Below are 14530 nucleotides of genomic sequence, written 5' to 3'. Positions count from 1 at the left end.
CCGCACCGGGCGCAACATCTGGGGGTTAGGCAAATCCACGGGTTAGGGGGCGCAAATTACTTGCCTTGCCCCGGGTGCTGACAACCCACGCTACGCCACTGCCACCTGGTATCTCCTCCCCAAAGCTACTATACTTTCATCAACACCTGCGCATGCCAAAGTGGAATCCCACTGTGTTCAGGCCAGGGGAACTTCTGTCTGGGGGAGTTTTGCGCAGGGTTGCAGCCTTAGTTCCGCAAAGGTGGGGCGGGACAGATGCCATACCTGCATCGATCGAACTCACACTGCACATGACAGAAGTTAGGAGCAAGGATTTCTAATGTAGTCCCAATTGCTAACCAATACGAAAATGAGCCCCCACCCCAGCACCCTCTGCTGAAATGAAGAAAAATGGAGATGAATTTTCTAGAACAATGTTTTTGTTAAGAAAGGAGATCTCTTTTCTATTCTGGTACTTCAGTCAAATTATGGAGCTCAGAATTCTGTAAATGTGCATCTTGAAATCTGCCCACTCACCTCCGACTTAAATGACTTTTTAAAATGCTTGCTTGCTTTGTTATCAGCAGTCAGCCAGACTACAACCTCGGACAGAAAACTTGCATTTAGGTAGAACTAACTTTGGATATTCAAATTCCCGCAACGGGGTGAGCTCCCATTGCTCAGTCCCTGCTCCTGCTAACCTAGCAGTTCAAAAGCACGTCAAAGTGCAAGTAGATAAATAGGTACCACTCCAGCAGGAAGGTAAACGGTGTTTCCGTGCGCTGCTCTGGTTCGCCAGAAGCGGCTTAGTCATGCTGGCCACATGACCCGGAAGCTGTATGCCGGCTCCCTCGGCCAATAAAGCAAGATGAGCGCCGCAACCCCAGAGTTGGTCATGACTGGACCTAATGGTCAGGGGTCCCTTTACCTTTACTAACTTTGGATATAGTGCATTGCATTTAAGCTTCTAAAAAAACCAGCAGTTACACACACATGGTAGTATACAGTGGGAGAATATACAGGTGTTGGACATTTAAATGAAAAAGCGTCAAATGTGTGTTCCATATGGTCTGGAAAAATGCACCTTAAAGATAAAGGGCAATATCCATCCAGAATTTCTCCTGCACATGTCCCACATGAAAGTAGATTTATTTCAATTGGCTTTCGCAAGAGAGTTTCCTGAGGTATTGTGCCCAAAATTCATTGGTAAGATGTTCCAGAGTTTGCAGAGGTTGCCTCAGTCTTTTGGTTTCTGGGAATCATAAGTGGACAGAGTGCTGTTGCATCTAGTCAGCCCCCGTGAAAGCAGGATGCTAGGCTAGATGGCCCATTGGTCTGATCCAGCAGACTCATCTGATTTTCTCATGTTCTCCTGTTTCACAGTTTGGAACATGCAGAGTCCTCCCTGCCTCCCCTGCCCTGCCCAAGGAATATCACAAACCTTCCTGAACTTCTCTTGCGTTCTTCCTTGTAAGTTCTTTTTTCCTGAACAGAGGCCTCCAAACTTGCTCCAGAATTTTCACTATCACTGCAGCCAAAATCCACTGGTAACCTTAGTCCCAGGACTTTGCAACTTTCCTGCATGGAGAGTTTCTTCACCAATCGATCAGATCTTTATTACGGTCATAGACCAGCATAAGTAGGGTGGGGTACAGTCATTTAGAATCTGTAAAACATTTCGGAAGGCTAAAAAGTATTAAAACAGAAGGTGTATCTAAAAGACTATAAGAATCTAAAAGAAGGGTTGGGGACATTAAATGGATATGGAAGAGCATAAAAGGTTAGTATATAAAAGACTACAACTATCAGTTTAGAGAGCACCCTGATGTGAGTGTTCATTAAATCTAGTTTGTGGCACAGGTCGTCATCATCTGACAAATTTTGAATGCTGCTGTGCAGAATCTGGCAACACTGTATGCTGTAGCAGAATTGGTATCTGACAGCAGCAGGGAGGTATAAAATTGTCCTATGCACCCTGGGTACTTATGGAGTAGTGGGGAGGGGAAGCGAATACGAATGTATTAGCTATCAGGCATCCCCAAACTTGGCCCTCCAGCTGTTTTGGGACTACAGTTCCCATCATCCCTGACCACTGGTCCTGTTAGCTAGGGATGATGGCAGTTGTAGTCCCAAAACAGCTGGAGGGCCAAGTTTGGGGATGCCTGGTCTCTATAGTATAGGCACTGGAGAAGCACATGCTCTATTGCTTCTATTTGTCCAGTCACCAAGCTCTACACTCCTGAGAAGACAAGTGAGAGAGAACACACAGTTTGCCCCCCCCCTCCAAAGCTGCATTCATATTTTTCTTGGGCATGCAATTGAATTGTTTTAGTAACAGCTAAAATTCTAGCTGGTTAGCGACTCTTTTGTCTCCCTGTTTTTATTCTGGCTTGTTCTGATAACTATTGTATCTTGTTCTTATAACTATTATATTTTTGGCCATTTTTAAATTGCTGGTCTATGACCATAATAAACTGGTTGCCTTTGCCATACTGCCTTTGCTGACTTCTCTATGGGCACCTGCTTTTTCAAGGGGTTGGACTAGATGGCCCTTGAGGGACCCCTTTGAGCTCTAGGATTCTGTGATCCAACCTTAGTTAAGCACTTTGGAATATCACTGGTGTCAGTGGGAGAGTTAAGTTGAAGATCTAATAATGTTTAGCACATTAAGGCTACGCACTTCGCTGAGGATTTGAGGCTCAAAGCCAGCTAACATTGGACTGAGCATATTTAGGCCATGGCACAAAACACTTCTCAACCTGATTACAATTATCTGCAGCTGGAAGAAAACTCCCAGAAATATCCAAAGAGTCACAGAGCCAGGACTGAGCAAGCCTCCTAGAGTAATACGATACACATTGCGTTAGCTAGATTTTCATATAAACTAGTTGGAAAATGATTGATTCTGCTTAGCTCACTTGCTCAAGGAATGCATATGTTTACAGACCCAGCCACAATAAGAGATACATGTCCTGGAGCTGACTGGGTGGCCTTGTCAAGACATCAGTGCTCGCCCTAATCTACTTCACAAGGTTGTTGTGAAGATAAAATGGAAACCGTCCTGTCTTAAATACCTTAAAAGGACAGCGGAACACATAGCAGATAGCTAGGCAGACAGGCATATTGACCTGTTTTAATTAATCCAATGTATTACATATGTATTTGCATCAACCAGGGCCAGAGCCTTTTCAGCCCTGGCCCCAGTCTGGTGGAACGCTCTGTCACAAGAGACCAGGGCCCTGAGGGATTTGACATCTTTCTGCAGGGCCTGCAAGACGGAGCTGTTCCGCCAGGCCTTTGGTCCGGGCCCAGTCTGACCCCCTTCTTTCTATGGGACCCTGTACGTAAGTGGCCTCCTTGGCTCTTTCTATTGGCCCATATGGGACCAGCACAGTCCGAGCACAGTTCAAAGTGTTGGTACTGACCTTTACAGACCTAAATAGCCTTGGCCCACTATGCCTGAAGGAGCATCTCCGCCCCCATTGTTCTGCCCAGACACTGAGGTCCAGCGCCAAGGCCCTTCTGGCGGTTCCCTCACTGTGAGAAGCCAAGTTACCGGGAACTAGGCAGAGAGCATTCTCGGCAGTGGCACCCGCCCTGTGGAATGCCCTCCCATCAGATGTCAAGGAAATAAACAACTGTCTGACTTTTAGAAGACATCTGAAGGCAGCCCTGTTTAGGGAAGTTTTTAATGTTTGATGTTTTGTCACTTTATTATTATTATTATTATTAATATTAATATTCTCTTGGGAGCCACCCGGAGTGGCTGGGAAAACCCAGCCAGGTGTGTGGGGTGTGTGTGTGTGTGTGTGTGTGTGTGTGTTATTTATTTATTTATTTATTTATTTATTTATTTATTTATTTATTAACAATTTCACACACCCAGCAATAGAGAAACCAACAAGGGCAGGAAGAGAATATTTGGGGTTGTGATAATTGAGACAAGAGAGATAAAGTTTTGGCACTGGAAAAGTGAATAGGGTTCTTGTTGTGGTATGACCCTTGGTGACCTATTTCTTTGTTTGCATTATAGGCTGTCCAAATTACTCCGTGGTGGATCCTGGTTAAATTAGTTGAATGTAGGTCCCATTGAAATAAGTGGGTCAAGTCAGTCATGGTTTAACATCAGTCCTATTGATTTCAATGTGAACTAAGTTCAACTAACTTAGTCTGAATTCAGCTTTCAGTTTCTGGGCAGGTGTCTCCTTTTTTTATATCTCTCTCTTCAAATCTCTACCAGGTAGAACAGTGACTCTCTGGTCTAGTCCTTCAGATGCCCATAACTCACTCTCTTTCTCTTTCTGTCTTTTCTCCTTCTTCTCTAACTTCCAGTCTGCATCTCTTCCACCCATGGGTCAATTTAGAGGCATGTTTAACTCTTTCAACTTTAGCAGGAGGGAATCTTCTGTTTCATGTAGGCAAAGAAGTCGATTTATACAACAAAAGCCAGATTCCAGGAAAATCCAGACACTGGATTTAAAACAGCCCGTGCTGCATTTTTTGAGTACGGTCTAGTTCGTAATGCCAGAGGGGCAGATACCACCCGCCAAGTGTATCTGGTTGTCTTGCCAGCCATTTTTTAAAAGCATGCAATGCAGAGAGACAGCCGGGTGCCGGCCCCTTCCCACTACAGGGGTGGGTGGTGGGTGTGGAGCCCGAGTCCCTTCTGCCATTGGTTCTTTCCCTCCTCTGTTGATCAGGCTCACATGGTTCCTTGGCTATTTCTGCAGCATGGGAAAGACATCGTCCCTCCAGCCCTTTGCCAGGCTGCATAAAAGTGCAGGAGTGAGGAAATGATTGGCTGGTGGGAAAGGAGGGTGGGGAATGATGGCTTTTGCTTTATTTATTTATTTTGGTCCAAGAGAGAAACGTTTAGTTCCTGCAAAGCTCTGTCTTCCTCACGGACAAAGTCGCTTCCCTTGCCAGCCCTCTCTGAACCAGCCAATTCCCCACTCCTCTCCCTGCCGTCCTACATATATTTATTAAACAAATGGTTTGAGCCATGGGAACAGATTCTCTTCATTCTGTCAACCACAGCCTTTCTCTCCAAACAAAATAAAATCAGGAGAAGTAGAGGAGCACCCACACACAATAAAGGATACTCAGTAATGAATAAATGCAGCTTCTTATATTCCAGGGTCTTCATATCCTAAGTCACTTTTGCTTATCTTTGACCTGGTTCCGAATTACAGCATTTATGTATGCTTTTCCTTAGTTTTTCAGTAACACTGGTCACCTCCTGAAAGGCAATTATCTTAGTCTGGAGCCTTCCTACAATTCTAATCATATCTTCTGGCGATTGCTGCTCACGCTTCCTGTTAATGCTGAATTCAATTCTAACCTTTCCCTGCCTCCAGGCGCTTGCAACTTTTTCAGATTTGGGTCGATGTCGAGTGCTAAATTGAATTTCAACCAGCTGGGCCAAACTCATTCGACATTTCTTGAAACCATTTAATTCGGTTAGCTTCCTCCTCACCTCCGAAGCACCTTTTGGTGTCCTACAGTTTTAATGAAATTCTTACAGTGGAGTAACATGCCAAGATCTAAAACAGGTTCTCGTCTTCTTGGGCGTGTGAAATCCTAACATTTTGGCACTGGTTGGTGTGAGGGGGGCTGAAGTTTTGGTAAGGAGGTTGCCAGCAATAAAATTACATGGAAACATCTCCTTGCTGTTCATAATTTTGCATCTCTTTTTCAACAAACCCTGCCTAAGCAATTCTGCTGCAGAAACAGTGGGCTGAAATCCTGCAAGAGTCCGCCAAACAGAGTCCGCCAGATTGTCAACAAATGGCATATCCACAGAGGGCATTAGCGCCATGGTGAGCTTTGGATAGTTCTCCAGTTTAAGTTTCTGGACTCCCACTGCCCTTTCTCATTCAACCCCCACAAGCCAGGATTGCCAGCTTTTCAACTGTAGCTGTGCCTTTAACAGAAACCTGATGTTTGGTCATTGGCAGGCAATAATGTTGATCTCTGTGCTGTGAAAAAACGTCAAGCAGCTTTTCTAGGAATAGGTCATTCCCTCTCTTCTCAGGGTTCCCCCAGAAGACCTGTTTATTGAGCATTTATCCTGATTTGCTTGCACAAAACTTACACAATGTCTGGTCTCTACTGAGCATTCCTCGCCATTTGTTTGCGGAGTGGGGGGTTATACGACAAACAATGTTGTCCCTTAATTCATTCTGATTTGTTTGTGCTGCAGTCCTGCGTCTTCCCATTAATCCCATTGCCCTATCACTTTTCTAACAGCAAAAAGGTCTTTGTGGCAGGGTAACAGAGCACTTAAACTCACTTTGTGCAAACCTACATAAACCACAGAGCCTAGGGCTTGCCGATCGGAAGGTCAGCGGTTCAAATCCCTGCAACGGGATGAGCTCCCGTTGTTCGGTCCCAGCTCCTGCCCACCTAGCAGTTTGAAAGCACATCAAAGTGCAAGTAGATAAATAGGTACCACTCTGGCGGGAAGGTAAACGGCGTTTCCGTGCACCGCTCTGGTTCGCCAGAAGCGGCTTAGTCATGCTGGCTATGTGACCCGGAAGCTGTCTGTGAACAAATGCCGGCTCCCTCGGCCTATAGAGCGAGATGAGTACGCAACCCCAGAGTCATCCGCAACTAGACCTTACAGTCAGGGGGTACCTTTACCTTTACATTTTTTGTATGCACCTGAATCCCTCCCACAAAATACTGTCATTCTGGAGATGACCTAAATTTCACTGCACTGTATTCCATAAAGAGTCTACCATGAGGTACAAAATCTACAATTGTAGGCCTCATCTAGGGTTTATATGATTGTTATGCTGTCATAGAGGAATGCCAAGAAATGAAAACAGTTGCTCTTGCAAATCCCTTTGCTAACTCACTATGCAATGACCCCCAAAGAGGCAATAAATGACTCTGTGTTTGACATACATAAAGACCCCATTCAGTGTCTTCCTAAGAGGCTTAAATGCTCCGCAAAGATCAAACTCCAAGTCTGAATTAACTACAAGTCATAGTTATTATGCAGTCTGCCTTGGATGAGCAGTTGACAGCATTGTATAGAAGAAAATGGCACCACAAATACCTGCAAAACAGGTGAGTTTGCAGTTTGCTCCATGAGGGCACTTTGGGGGTTATAGTTTGATAACATGCAGCCCAATACATATGTACACCTATTTGAAGAAACACCCCTGAGTACAATTGAAATTACTACCAAGTAAATTAGCATGGGATTGGAGCCTAAGGTGTTTTTGTCTTTTTGTTTTTAATACGTAGATACTGATAATCCCAAATTGTCTAATTTCCTGTATGTAGGAAAGGTCTATTTATTTATTCAATGTGGTTGAGCTTTCAGACCTGTCCTCTTCTACCTGCGGACTGCAATAGCACAACCCACAGAGCTCTGTTGCTAAAGGTACAGGACCTCTGTAAGGGGAGGGGGGATTAGAAGAGAGTTTTGTGAACCTAGAAAAAGGGTAACTACTAGAAGCTCATAGAAGCTGTTCCAGCTGTTTGCAAAAGCAGACCTTGGCATTCACCTAATCTGAGTTCACAGAATTAATCAGTTGACTTGAGGACAGGCGCAGAGGGCAGGGGGCAGAAGCAAAGCTGCAATTCTGCACATGGTTGTATTTTGCCTGGTGTACAATCTATTATAATCTAACGCAAAGAAAGATACAAGGTGGTAGGAAGCCAGGGATGTGTGTATGGCTGTCTTTTCTGCTCCCTGGCAGTTGATATTCATTCATTCATTCAAGTTAAATGCCACCCTTCATCTGAGGATTGGAAGGTGGTATACAATATAAAAAACACAATGATACATAACATAATAACAAACAAAACAATAAACTCCCCTTGTACACACAGTTCAAAAAAAGGTCATAGATTAATTAGCCAAAGGCCTGGGAGAATTGGTTGTTATTTTTAAAACTATCCAGGGTGGATCAAAATTCCACTGGAACGAAGCATTGTAATTTCATTGTGTTCTGCCACCACCCCTTTAAGCAAATCATGTTTTGATTTGATTTGTTCTGCATACACCATAATACATACTATGACGAACTCCAGGACTTAATTAGATCCAAAACAGCACATGCCCCTATGTGTTGAATTTTCAGTTTCTCAATTCCTTTGTGTTTTTTGGAATGCAGTGTGTTGGAAAACAAAATATGGCATTCGTGTCATTTAAATGTGAAGATGGCCTTTCACGGATTGTAGGGGAAATGTGTATTTGAAGAGTGCATTATATGCTACAGAATGCTCTGGGGAAATGCAACATCCAGGGTATTATGTGGAAATACAATGGTAAGCATAAGGAAGCAGCTACCAAGAGAAGAAAGGTAAGTTGCCCCACCCTCAGATAACGAGGTCATGAAAACATCCCCATTCATTAGTAATGTGTTTTTTGTGGGATTTGTTTCATAACAACCTCTTTCTTTAGCACACCTTTCCAATGATCCTATCTTGCTATCTGCCTTTCCAACTCAAGGTGTGATATGCTGCTTAATGCCAAAATGGATTTCTAGGAGGTTTACAAAGTATAGCAACCAGCTGCACAAACATTGAGAGGGACACGGGTGGCGCCTAGGACTTGCCGATCAGAAGGATCAGAAGGTCGGCGGTTCAAATCCCCGCGACAGGAGATCTCTTTTCTATTCTGGTACTACAGTCAAATTATGGAGCTCAGAATTCTGTAAATGTGCATCTTGAAATCTGCCCACTCATCTCCGACTTAAATGACTTTTAAAAATGCTTGCTTGCTTTGTTATCAGCAGTCAGCCAGACTACAACCTCGGACAGAAAACTTGCATTTAGGTAGAACTAACTTTGGATATTCAAATTCCCGCAATGGAGTGAGCTCCCATTGCTCGGTCCCTGCTCCTGCCAACCTAGCAATTCGAAAGCACGTCAAAGTGCAAGTACATAAATAGGTACTGCTCTGGCAGGAAAACGGCATTTCCATGAGTAAACTGCATTTCCGTGAGCTGCTCTTGTTCACCAGAAGCGGCTTAGTCATGCTGGTCTCATGACCTGGAAGTTATACGCTGGGACCCTCGGCCATTAAAGCGAGATGAGCGCTGCAACCCCAGAGTCAGCCATGAGTGGACCTAATGGTCAGGGGTCCCTTTACCTTTACACAAACATTAAAATATAGGCACCCACCATTAAAATAGATGATGCAGCCATTAAAACAACACAGCAGTTGTTTTATGTAGTATGAGAAACCTTGCCCTGCTACACTTGCAATACACTTGCAACCACCACCCAAGGTCTTGATAAGGGCCTTTCTGTTTCATGCCACTGTGAAATGATGCCTTCATCACAGTGGCATAGCGTGGGTTGCCAGGGGCCGTTCTGAGTGGGTGGGAGGGAGAAAGGGAAACAGACAGAGCATGCATGCACATTCAACTGCCTAATGGCATCCTTGTCACCCAGGAGATCACAGCCGCAGCGATAAGAAGAGTTGTTCCATTGTCTGGAGAGGCCACTGCCTGGTTTGCATGGAGAGGCCGTTTTCAACAGAGTCCAGCGACAGACGTGTGCAGCTGTATTGAGGCAGAACCAGGTGTTGAAATGTTGTGCCCTTTAACAATTCTGCACTCAGGGCAACTGCTCCTGTGCTCCCCCCCCCCCCCCGCCACTGTTCAGTTGTACAAACGACCTTTAACTTTCAAATACGCAATGGTCTGTCTGTCATCTCGTATCGTGCATGGGCACTCTCAAAATCTGCTGCCTTTTTTCCTCCCCAGATCTTTCCAAGATCTTTGCCCCAGATGCTCAGAAGGGCTTCTTCTTTCACAAGCGAGGAAACCAAGGTCTGCAGCATGGGAGGCTCAGAGGCAGCTGGTGGTTGCTGCACTTAAAATACATTCCACAGTTCTGAGCTTGGACTTTGTGGCACAACCAACCCCCCTGAGAAAGTCTGACATTTGATTGCATGGCGGGACTTGCTTAGGAAACAGACCGAGCAATTGCTAAATATAATTTTTCTTTGGGGAGGGGGGAGGAAAGAAAATACTAAAGAGAGTAGAGCAAAAGCATTTTGGAAGAGTTTGACTTCTCTTCATTTTGCACCAGGGTTTGGGGTTCAGATTCTGGGCCAATGTCACCAGATGCAAAGGGGAATGTAGCTCCTATATTCTCTACATGGATAAAAGACAGAAATGCAAATGCGTCTACCCCTGAAGGCATGATTTTTCAAGATCTGGAGCCCAGAGTCATGACCTACCACAAAGATGTCACCTTCTACTGCAATTGGCAATGGGAAATTATCAACATAACACTTCCATGTAACAGTAAGATCCAAATGCAAGGGGAGGAATTCAACATTGGGCTATTATTATTGCTCCGTCTGTACAAGCAGTTCTGCTTGCCAGACGAAACAGTCTCCCCTCTCCTCCTCCCTCCAGAGCTTATTTGAGAGGTGCAGGGAGCACAGGGTAGTGGAATGGGCACCCTGTGCCGGCTCCTGCTTGTTTAATTGAAGCCAGCCCAAGGTCCCCCCAGGATGAGCAAGTCTGGAATAGGCAGATCTTGGAATGTCCCAGCTGAGCCAGGACCGACAGAACTCCCCCATCCCAGCTCAGCCATGATAAATAATTATCTCAAGCCATTTTGGTCCAGGCTCCAGTCTGGTTTGGGGACTGAACTGGCCTTCATCAATTTGTTGAATGACCTTTATCAGGAGGAGTACAACTCCGTTATTTTTGCTTGATATCTCAGTGGCTTTTGATACCATTGACCTGAAGAAATTCAGTGAACAGGGTATTGGGGCCACTGTGTTACGATGATTTCGGTACCATCAGTTTGTTGATGATACACAGCTCTACTTCTCTGTAACATCTGAATCAGGAGAGGCTGTGAAAGTCTTAGACAAGTGCCTGGACTCTGCGGTGGGCTGGAGGAGTGCCAGCAAACTGGCTCTGAATCCTGGGGAAGGCACCCTGGGTGAGCTCAGTTCACAAGTCCAGGTAACTGGTCAATTGCCTGCTTTGGAAGGAGCCATACACCCCATGACGGAATAGGTTTGTAGTCTGGAGGTCGTCCTGGAACCATCTTTCTCTAGAGGCCACGGTCTCCTGGGCCTGGGGGTAACCCACAAAACGCGGTCCAGGACTTGTCCTGAATCTGGACGTTCCTCTAGGAGTCAGTTCGACAGGGCCAAGGCAGGACACGAGGCAGGAAACCAGGCAAGGACAGGAACAGGGTCTCAGGCAGGATCTAGCATACAGCAATGTCGCTCCTGCAACTTGGAGCAGGGTCCGACAGCCTGTTATCTTTATTGGGGTAGCGGCCGGTCCTGATCCCCTGGCGACTTACCTCCCTGTTTTGCCTGAAGGCGAGCACTCCTCCTGCGAGTACTCAGGTCTCTCCTTCTCTCAGACCTTAGTCTCTGCAACTCGGGAGACGTCAGTGGGTTACTAGACCCAGGGGCCACCTCAGCCTCCCCTGACCAAACCGATAGTGGAGCAGCTGTAAGTGATGGCCCAGCTGAAGGCAACAAGGTAGTCCCCACATCTGGAGCCATGGCAGGCTCAGGCCCCTGGTGTTTGTTGCAGGGGAACCTGTGCAGACTGGGACTCTTCAGGATCAGGCCCCAGACTTGGTTCAGGTGATGCAAATGATCCAGTGCAGACTGAGTCTCCTCTGGTTCTGAGTCTGAGCCCGAGTCCCAGGCCATCACACACGGTGACGTCTAGGAGTGCCCTTTAGCAGTTTCAACTGGTAAGTCAACTAGGGATGCTCTTGGACAGGAGCAGCCTGACCACTGTCATCCATGTGCTGGTACTCTCTCGGTTGAGCTACTGCAATGTGCTGTATGTGGAGCTGCCCTGAGGTTGAGCCAGAAGCTGCTGCTAGAGCAAAATGCAGCACCTTGCTGGGGCAGAAAGTCACCATCAGGTTAAGTCACTGCTGAAGGACAGGCTGCCAATCAACAACTGGGATCAGTTAAAGGTGCTAGTGCTGTCAAACAAAGCCTTAAATAGCTTGGCACCAGGATACCTGAAATACCACCCCACCCATTTGAATACCCATTCGGTCATTGGGCTGTGCCAGGAGACAGCCTCCTGTGGATATCTTCTTATCAGGAAGCACCCACCCTATTGAAGCACCAGCCTTTAGAACACTCTTCCATTATATATTAGATACCCATTGCCTTCATTGTCTTTACAACTATTAAAGAACTTCCTCTTCCAACAAGCCTTCTAAGTGGAGATTTTGATCGCGGCCTTCACCCATGTTGGCCCTAGAAAAATCGTATTTACTGATGTTTTTATTGCTGATGGTTTTTTGTTGTTGTTGTTTAAATGCTTCTAGATGCAACTCATGGAAAGAGATTGATGGACAAAATTTAATAGGATAAATAAATAAAAACACACTCCATCCTGTGACGCAGAAACAGAAACCATGCTGGGTCCATGGAGATAAATTCTGGCTTGATAGTTAGTGGATGGGCATCCAGGGAGCAGATTTAGCCTGTGCCCCAGTCCCGGGAAGACCATTATTTTATCCCATATCTGTGAATGTGACATTCATTCCTACAGGAAAACAAGAAAGCACAGCACTTGGGGACAGTGTTGCAGCCAGGACCGGACCCCCGATCCTGGGTGGCCTGGCCTTGCTGACATGTGAGATGACGTGCTTTTGCGTGCGCAGAGGATACAAAGACGCATTGCGTCTTCTGGGGTTGGGTGGATTGCGATGTACGCATTGATAGCCTGTAACAGCAGCATTGGCTCCAGATTTTAGGTCACGTGGACTCAGCTCAGTGCCGTTGTCGCCACTACCCATTCGCTTGCCCTCTGGCCCCAATCTGCACCACTTCCCAGAAGGAGAGCATGCAGCGCTTCTCCTTCCTTTGGACCTCTTGTCTCCTGGAGAGGCCAGATGAAGACGCAACATCAGCAAGATGAAGGAATGGGCCAAAGGACTTTGGAGGAGGGACTCAGCAGGAGGGGTCCTGCTGGGCTTCCTGTTTAATAGTCCTATGGATGGGGAAATTTTGGAAGGTGTGATTTGAGCCATACAGGCCTGAGAAAAGATGCACATGCTGAAATCCCCTCTCCTGCTCAACAGGAGTCATTTGGGGTGTATGGAGAATTAGGGGAGGAGGAGTACCTCTGGTGGGGGACGCATCATGCTCCTTTTGGGGCAGTTTGTCCAATAAGGTCTTGCTTCAGTACAATCCGAGGCTTTTTCTGTGCATCAGAGGGCATCCTAGATACCACATGTCCTTAAGCGTGGAATGCATCATTTATGGACTATGAACTGAAATTATTTATGCATCATAAACATAATTAGGCTGAAGAGAGAGGAAGAGATCTTTGAAAATCATGCAAGCTATGACTTTGCCTTTTCTCATAAAGGTAAAGGGACCCCTGACCGTTAGGTCCAGTCGTGGCCGACTCTGGGATTGCGGCACTCATCCTGCCTTACTGGCCAAGGGAGACGCCATACAGCTTCCGGGTCATGTGGCCAGCATGACTAAGCCGCTTCTGGCGAACCAGAGCAGAATGCGGAAACGCCGTTTACCTTCCCGCCGGAGCGGTACCTATTTATCTACTTGCACTTTGACATGCTTTTGAACTGCTAGGTTGGCAGGAGCAGGGACCGAGCAATGGGAGCTCACCCTGTTGCGGGGATTCAAACCGCCGACCTTTCGATCGGCAAGCCCTAGGCTCTGTGGTTTGGACCACAGCGCCACCTGCGTCCCGCCTTTTCTTATACATCTTCTCAATTATCATTTTTCTTGGTCTCCTTTACAATATGACATTTTCTTCCTTTCCTGGCAATGGGATCCCTGGGGCGATGGAGAGAAAAATGCATCCTTGCCATGGCCACCTCTAAGCTTTGCAACTGCAAACTGCTTTCTTTCGGTGTGTTTATATGTGTGTACAGGAGATGGATGCCTGCCAATGGCGTTTCCGTCTCTTTTCCAAGACGCCCACACATACCAGGCACTTTTAGCATGTGCTGATGTGGTTTGCCTCCTCTCCAAGTGTGGCTCTCGGGGGTGCAATTTGGCTCTCAGTTGTAATAATCAAATTCAGGCTCCAGTTGCCAACCACTTAACGCTACAGGAGGCGGAATCCGTTGTTCCCTTGGAGGGCAAAGAGAATTAATGAAGTGTCTTGCAGCAAGAGGGAAGATAATGTATTATCTGTCATTATAACGTAGCCCCCCCCCCCCGGTGATTTTGTTGTTATTATCCTTGGTTTCCTAAGACCAGGATGGGTGGACGGTAGATCAGGTTCTCCTGTCAGATCTTTGGGTGATTTGCAGTAAAGGTTTCTGACTCCCAGTAATAACAATGAGAAAATGGCCTCCCCCCACAATAAATTAATGAAGGAAGATAACCAGGAGTGGGAGTGTGAAAGGACTGCGTGCAGTGCAATTCTGATACCGAAATCAAATGCCTAGCCTCAGAATGTGCTCAAAGGAACCCTGTTCCTTAATTCCAGCTAGGGATGGGTGTATCTGTCCATTTCATTTTCTCCTAGTTTCTCACTTTTGCAGTCTTAAATTCAGTTCTCCGCAATTCTGCATCAGTTTTGTGATTAAAAAAAGAAAA

The 14530-nt window shown here is 46.1% G+C and overlaps 1 protein-coding gene across 1 annotated transcript in view; it reads left to right on the top strand.

The window, feature by feature from the left end:
- The window catches only part of LOC310696250 (uncharacterized protein), a 960839-nt gene that overhangs the window by 190088 nt on the left and 756221 nt on the right, over nt 1-14530 (top strand). The window lies entirely within an intron of this gene.

This window comes from Podarcis liolepis, assembly GCF_965112155.1.
Source record: "Podarcis liolepis genome assembly, chromosome: 17".
NCBI classification, from domain to species: domain Eukaryota; kingdom Metazoa; phylum Chordata; class Lepidosauria; order Squamata; family Lacertidae; genus Podarcis; species Podarcis liolepis.
Note: the sequence above shows the minus strand (reverse complement) of the source record. Positions and strands in the feature narration are given on the sequence as shown.